The following is a 6,594-nucleotide window of genomic DNA, read 5'->3' on the forward strand; positions in this document are numbered from 1 at the left end:
AATAGGACAGATTCAGACCACTAAACGACCTCTTAATGAGCTGCAGGCTTTGCAGCTGAAGCTGAGTCAGGAAGCCTCTCTTAGATGAGGCGCTTGCTTGCCTCTAGCAAGTAGAGCAGACCCAAGAAATTGCCGTAAGAAACATGCTTTACTCTATTCTTTTCTAAGCTTTCTCAGGCTTTCTGTGGACTCAGTTAGCCACACGTCTGGGCGTCATTTGTAGTAATATGGACGGCGGCAGGGTTGCGTCCCCAAATCCCCAGCCGCCTGGCCCGGCTAGCTCAGTCGGTAGAGCATGGGACTCTTAATCCCAGGGTCGTGGGTTCGAGCCCCACGTTGGGCGCCATTTGTAGTAATATGGACGGCGGCAGGGTTGCGTCCCCAAATGCCCAGCCGCCTGGCTCGGCTAGCTTATGCCCCAAATAATTACACGGACACTGTATTCTTTTAAACACTGCTCTGGCCCATTTCTAACCATCTGTGTAGCGCCCCTAGGGGCGCATACCGGGAAGATTCTAGCCTACGTCCATCCTGGGTTGGAGCTTCATAGCGTGCGTCTTCCCTGGAGCAGGTAGCATGGCGTCTCTCCTGCGTCTGCTCCGGAGAGCAGAGCTGCGGAGTCTGACCTCACTTCCTCTTCCTCCTGGCATTCTGTTCTGTCTACTCCTCCCACCTATCTTCTAACCAATGAAATGGGCCGAGGCAGTTCCTTTATTGCTTAGCCAATGAAATCAACAGATTGATATATGACACTCCCACATCACCTTACAAAAGCCCTCTGCAGGATCAGAAAAGGAGCCTAGTAGCCGGAAGGGAAGCTCAAGCAAGAGATCAAGCTGAAGGTAGAAGTTGCTTTTTAAAAGAGAGAGAGACCACAACTCAATGGGCTGGTATCTCAGTGGCTATTCAGGAAACATCACAGAGAAAGGATCTGCTTCATGCATGAGAGTCACCGATGATTTCCCTTTAAGAAAAAGCCCATCAAAACTCCCAATAACATCATCAGCATTCAACAACATGTCTATGATTTCTTTGCCTTGCCTTTGATTGTGCAGTAAATGATGCTGATAGTTAATCTGTGCAATTAATGCAAATTTCCTTGTAACTGACTAGACAGAATTGACAGGTTATCTTAAACACAGCAGGGAGTCACTCTACGATGGAACTGGTTCATCATCACCTGTGTGACAGTGACATAATTAAGATCTTTCCTTTGTCTATAAATCTCATTATGTTCAACATGATATGCTGTCATACAGATTTCTTAGGGTTTTGTCCCACTGGTGGTTTCCTTGGTATGCTTACATAATTTTTGCCAGATCCAATCAGTTTTGCCATGCACTCTCAGCTCCACGTCATTGTGTTCCCCTTATGTTCCTGTCCAGGCATTTTAGACCTCTTGTAACTGTTGTAAGAGTATCTCATGTTCCACCTAAATGATTTAGGGTTTTATTTAGGCTGGGTTTTATCTTGCATCACTGAGTTCATTGACTTTCCTTGGGCGTAATTCCTGGGACACTGAGCCTAACTCCTGGGGGATTCCTCCAGTTATATCTCCTTTCTTAGATAGTTTACACTCTCACTATTACTGTGAGAGTGTTTCTGTAGCAAATATTCTTCTCAAGATGAGAAGAAACATCAATATTACAATCCATTTGTTATTGTGATTTAAATACACACACACAAACACACACAAGTTAATGCACATACACTGATGATATCTCAATTTATGGGGCCATTCTGGGGATGTCAAGATCGATATCTCTCGAGTGGTTCTCAGAAGGCCATAGGGTGACCCTCTCTAGGTACTTAAGCAGGGAGGAGAGGTTGACCGCACTGTGAAATGTCCCTAGGAACTATGTGTGCCTTGTCCCATAGTCAGACTGATGATTGACTATCTTGAAAACCACCATGGAACTTTTGTTTGGCAAATGATGGAGATCAAGTCAGGGTCAAAATCAGAAAACTAGATGGAGCTTCCAAGCTCCAGTGGAAGAGCAGATGGATGGAGAAAAAGAGCAAGGATGTCAGGAATATAAGGGCTTGGTCCACACTATGAGACACTGTGCCTGAACTAAGGGGATTTCAACTAATCCAGTGACCTGGGAATGAAAGAACATGGGATCAAACTGGAAGCTCTGAATGTGGCTGACAATTGGGGCAGACGGAGAAGCCAAAGATAATGGCACTTGCAATTGTCTGCATATCATACACTGGCTTTTTGTGATCATATTTTTGTGATCATAGGCAGGGATTCCTTGGAGGGCAAAAGAGTGCAGTACAACAAAAAAGATGGAACCCAAGAGATAGGTAAAATTATTTGCCAAGTTCCCAACAAACCTTCTGTGTATTTCATCAAGTTTGATAATGACTTCCATATCTATGTCTATGATTTGGTGAAGATCTGTTAAAGTGAAATTCTCAAATTTTGAGGGGCAGACTTAATGCTCTCTTTGGGAATGTGTTTTTTCAGAGATACCTCAGGTCTTCTATGAATCCTGGTATCTTTTCCAATGGATTATTCTTTCTCAAAGAATAAAAATTTGTTAACATGTTGTGTTATTTGGTCAATGATGGTTTGTGTTTGGTGGATGGGGCATCACAGAAATACATGCCTCAAAACAAAGCAGGATTTATGGTCTTTTCCCCTTGGAGAGTAAAGGAATGGGGATGCGTGGTGTGGTAAAGGACAAGATGGCTGTCAAGGAAGCAGTGGAGAGGGGACAAAAAGTTGTATGATCTCGGGGCGGTATGAAGCTTGAGGGAAAACCATGTCAAATGAAAAGATTTGACCAATATCAGCGTGAGGTATTGGGACTTAAGAGGATAAAGAGTAGATTAATCAGGACGGGACACAAATGTATACTCAAAATCAGAGAAAATTAGGTTTCATTTGATGAATGGTTTAATTCATACTGGCTGTAAGTCAAAGGATGTTTGATCTCCACTAGAGCATGTTGCTTAGTGTAAAGTGTCTCCGCTCAGTTGCTCTTCTCCAGCAAGTTACATCAAGCTACCTACTTAGTTTTGCCAGAATTCTGTCTGCCACCTACTTTGTCATGCCTGGATTCGGTATGCCTTGAACTCTCATAGGTCTTATCCATGCCATCCAACCCTTGTCAGTTCATTTAAATAATTGCCCTGCCATATCTGGAAAACAGTGTTCCCTTTCATTGATCATGTTCTGTAGTACTTGGGCTATAAAACTCATGAACACACTCACCCACACACAGGATAAACATGTACATATGATGCCCACTAGTGTGTGACATGCACACATATGATGAATGCACCGAACTCCATAATATCAGTAAAGTAGGGAATCCATGATGCTAGGTGGAGTCTGGAAAAGACCCCACACACCCATCAAACCGCCAAATACCAGTATGGTACTGATGTCTGACTCCCATCCTGTAAGGAACCTGCCGTCCTGTAACTGGCCTTTTTTGGTTCCTTCATCTTCACAAACTTGGTTAAAATGTTAGAGTTGTCAAACTGGGAGTTAGGGTCCAGCATGTAGATCAGCTGTCCCAGGTCAGGTGATTTGGCTACAATTTGGGTGAGAAATTGTACCAGGGAATTCTGGTACACCCTCTCCTCTTCTTCTCCCTGTCCTCATCATCACTCTTGTGGGTGGGCCTGGAGCACAAAGAAGGTAAAATGGAATAAGCCTCCTCCTTAGTGGAAAACCTTGTCAATCCTTAATTTGACCTGTCTCTCTGAGGGAATGCAGCACATTTTTTCCTACTAGGTCTCGTCATTCATTGGTTCACTCATTTTTCCAATGAATGATTGAATTCATCCATTCTTCCCTGTCTCTCTATCTTCTTTCTTCCCTTCTTCCATTTCACCCTTGATTGTAGAAATTTGAGCAGCAGGGCTGCATCCCCATGGGGCCGCCTTGTAAGGTTATGCTCCGAAATAACAACACAAAACTATTCATTTCAACACTGCCTGCCCCATTATTTTCAGCCTCTTAACCCATGTCTAATAATGTATGTTGCAGCACGAGTTGTGCTTAGAAGGAAAGATTTAGCATGTCTGACCTGGTGGCTGGCTGTATCGCCATCTGCCTCAGAGTGCAGAGCTACCATTTCTGCCCATGGGAGAGGTGCATGGCATCTCTAAGCTCAATTCCTATTCCTCCCAGCATTCTCTTATGTTTATTCCACCCACCTATGTTCTAACCTTTCAGGCCAAACAGTTTCTTTATTTAATTAACCAATGACCTATACTCCATCATTACTCCTATTTCTGTTTTAACAAGATCGGAATCTTTAACTTTAACATAGCAAAATTACATATAACAAAACAGTTATCAAGCAAGAATTACAGTTACAATATTTATATCTATTTTATCTTTTATCATAACAATGGAAAACTATAACTATCTATCTCTTCTTCAACTCCATCAGAGACTCCAGAATAATACAGTATTACCTAAGCAAACAAAAAGTAAGCCATTTTCAAACTCTAGAAATGACAGAGACATCTCGCTGCCTGGACAGTCACCCAAAGTTCCTCTGTACCGTTGGTGTTTCCATCCTCAGCCTACAGGCCCATAGTTTCCAGCAGACATTTCCATGAAGCAGGAAATTTCAAAGGCAGTCACTATCTGCTTGTCTTGAAGAATGTTTTGCTGACCCTTCCCTGAATCAAGAACACGAAAAGATCATCTCACCTTTAGGCAAGTTCAGTAGTCCTCTCTCTGAGTGTTTTCTGTGTACAGTTTATGCAACAATCCAGGCAAGAGCAGTTTCTTCCCCAAATGGCTATCAAACTCCATAAGGATCCTCTGTGATGCCCATCTTCTTCCTGAAGTAGATATGTGCTGCCAAGAGTAGAGTGTCTCACTGTCATGAAAAACCCTAAGGTAATAAAACATTAAATAGCTTATTTTGTAGTCTAGAGAGTTATGAATAATGCCTATCTGACTGAAATATATATATATCTATGTAGCTAGAAAATCTAACTAACATGACTACAAACTTGACTATTATTAATGATTATCCATTAATAACCTATATACATTATATTTTTAAATGAACTACACAATCACAATACCTTAATTGAGATCAAAAATGCATATACATATAACAAAATTGACCTAAAATCTCTATCAGTAAAGCAAAATCTATACTAATGCAAATATTCATATCTATATCACATCCCACTTTAAATGTAAAAGAACGTTTATAAGCCATATTTGGGAACGTGGGTGCAGTTTCTTCTCTCCAAAATGCTTCCTGCTGAATGGTGGCATCTATATTGATTTATCTCAGTTGGCAGTTGAGCGAAGCAAATTTTTAAAGGTGTTCACAGCAACCTTTAAGTAGGGCGTGGTCCATCCTACAATATTAGGATAGAGGCATCCACAGACTATCACTCTCTGTGAAAACAAAATAGAAATTCCTTTCCAAAGCATCATGTCCTTAGATCCAAATTTCAAAGTCAAGGCATTTTCAAAATATCTATGTTGGATTATTTCAGCAGCTTTTATAAAGAAACATCTTTTAGCAGCTATTGCTACTGCCTCAAAATTCAAATGATTCAAAAAGAGCATAATAGCATACCATATCAAAATTCGCTGTGAATTTTCCATCTTTGTGCGCTTCAATTTAACCTCTATTTTGTTTATTTTTCCTTTTTATTTTTTGCCTTTTGAGACAGGTTCTCTGTATCTTTGACCTGGAATAACTCTGTATACCTGTCTGTCCTTGAAGTCTCAGAGATCTGCCTCTCTCTGCCTTTCAGGCATTGGGATTAAAGGTGTATGCTACTACACATTGAACTCACAAAGATCTGTTTGTCTCTGCCTTCAAGGCACTGGGATTAAAGGCGTGTGCTACCTCACCCTGAAGGTACAGAGGTCAATCTCCCTCTGCCTACCATGTGTTGTGTTTACAGGTGTGTGCTACCACACCCAACAACTCTCTTCCTTTTTTTAACTTTAAGAACTTCAAATTTTAGCCTGCACATATTTTTAACACACTGTAAATCATTTAAAAATTTTCTTTGTCTTTGAATCTCTCTTTACTCTATTTCTCTCTCTGTTTCTCTGACCACATGAGTCTCTCATTTACCAAGCAATCTCAGTAGGAATAAAGCCGTGGCTTTGCTGGCCAGATGTAGCCCATTCCTTAGCTTTCTGCCATTCCAACCTTGTGGCTGAGGTACCGAACAGAGCCGCATTCAGTGCCACAAGTCTACAGTGTTTCAAGGTCCTTGCCATCAAAGAGGCTGCAACAGACAACACTCAAGCCCTCTTTCTGTAGCTGGCCCTCCTTCCTCAAACAGTCAGAGTTTGCCCAGGCAGGATGGCCCAGAAATCTGGCATTTTAAAACAACACAGTTTTTTTTTCCTGCTACTGCTGAAAACATACAAGCATTCAGTTGGCTTTTATCAACACCATTTAAATGTTTTGTGGCAGGACCTCTTAAGGGCTGCAGGGTTTTGCAGCTGAAGCTCAGTCAGCAAGCCTCTTTTAGATGAGAGCCCTTGCTTTCTTCTAGCAAGCAGAGCAGACCGAGAAATCGCTGCTACCAAGAAAACATGCTTTACTCTTTCCCAAGCTTTCTCAGGCTTTCAGTGGA

At 41.8% G+C, this 6,594-nt stretch overlaps 1 non-coding gene across 1 annotated transcript; it reads left to right on the forward strand.

The window, feature by feature from the left end:
* The first annotated feature begins 270 nt into the window (after positions 1-270).
* Positions 271-343, forward strand: Trnak-cuu (transfer RNA lysine (anticodon CUU)). Its single transcript has one exon. It is a non-coding gene; the product is annotated as a tRNA-Lys (tRNA).
* The last annotated feature ends 6,251 nt before the right edge of the window (positions 344-6,594 follow it).

This window comes from Microtus pennsylvanicus, chromosome Y (genome assembly GCF_037038515.1).
Source record: "Microtus pennsylvanicus isolate mMicPen1 chromosome Y, mMicPen1.hap1, whole genome shotgun sequence".
In the NCBI taxonomy this organism is placed as follows: domain Eukaryota; kingdom Metazoa; phylum Chordata; class Mammalia; order Rodentia; family Cricetidae; genus Microtus; species Microtus pennsylvanicus.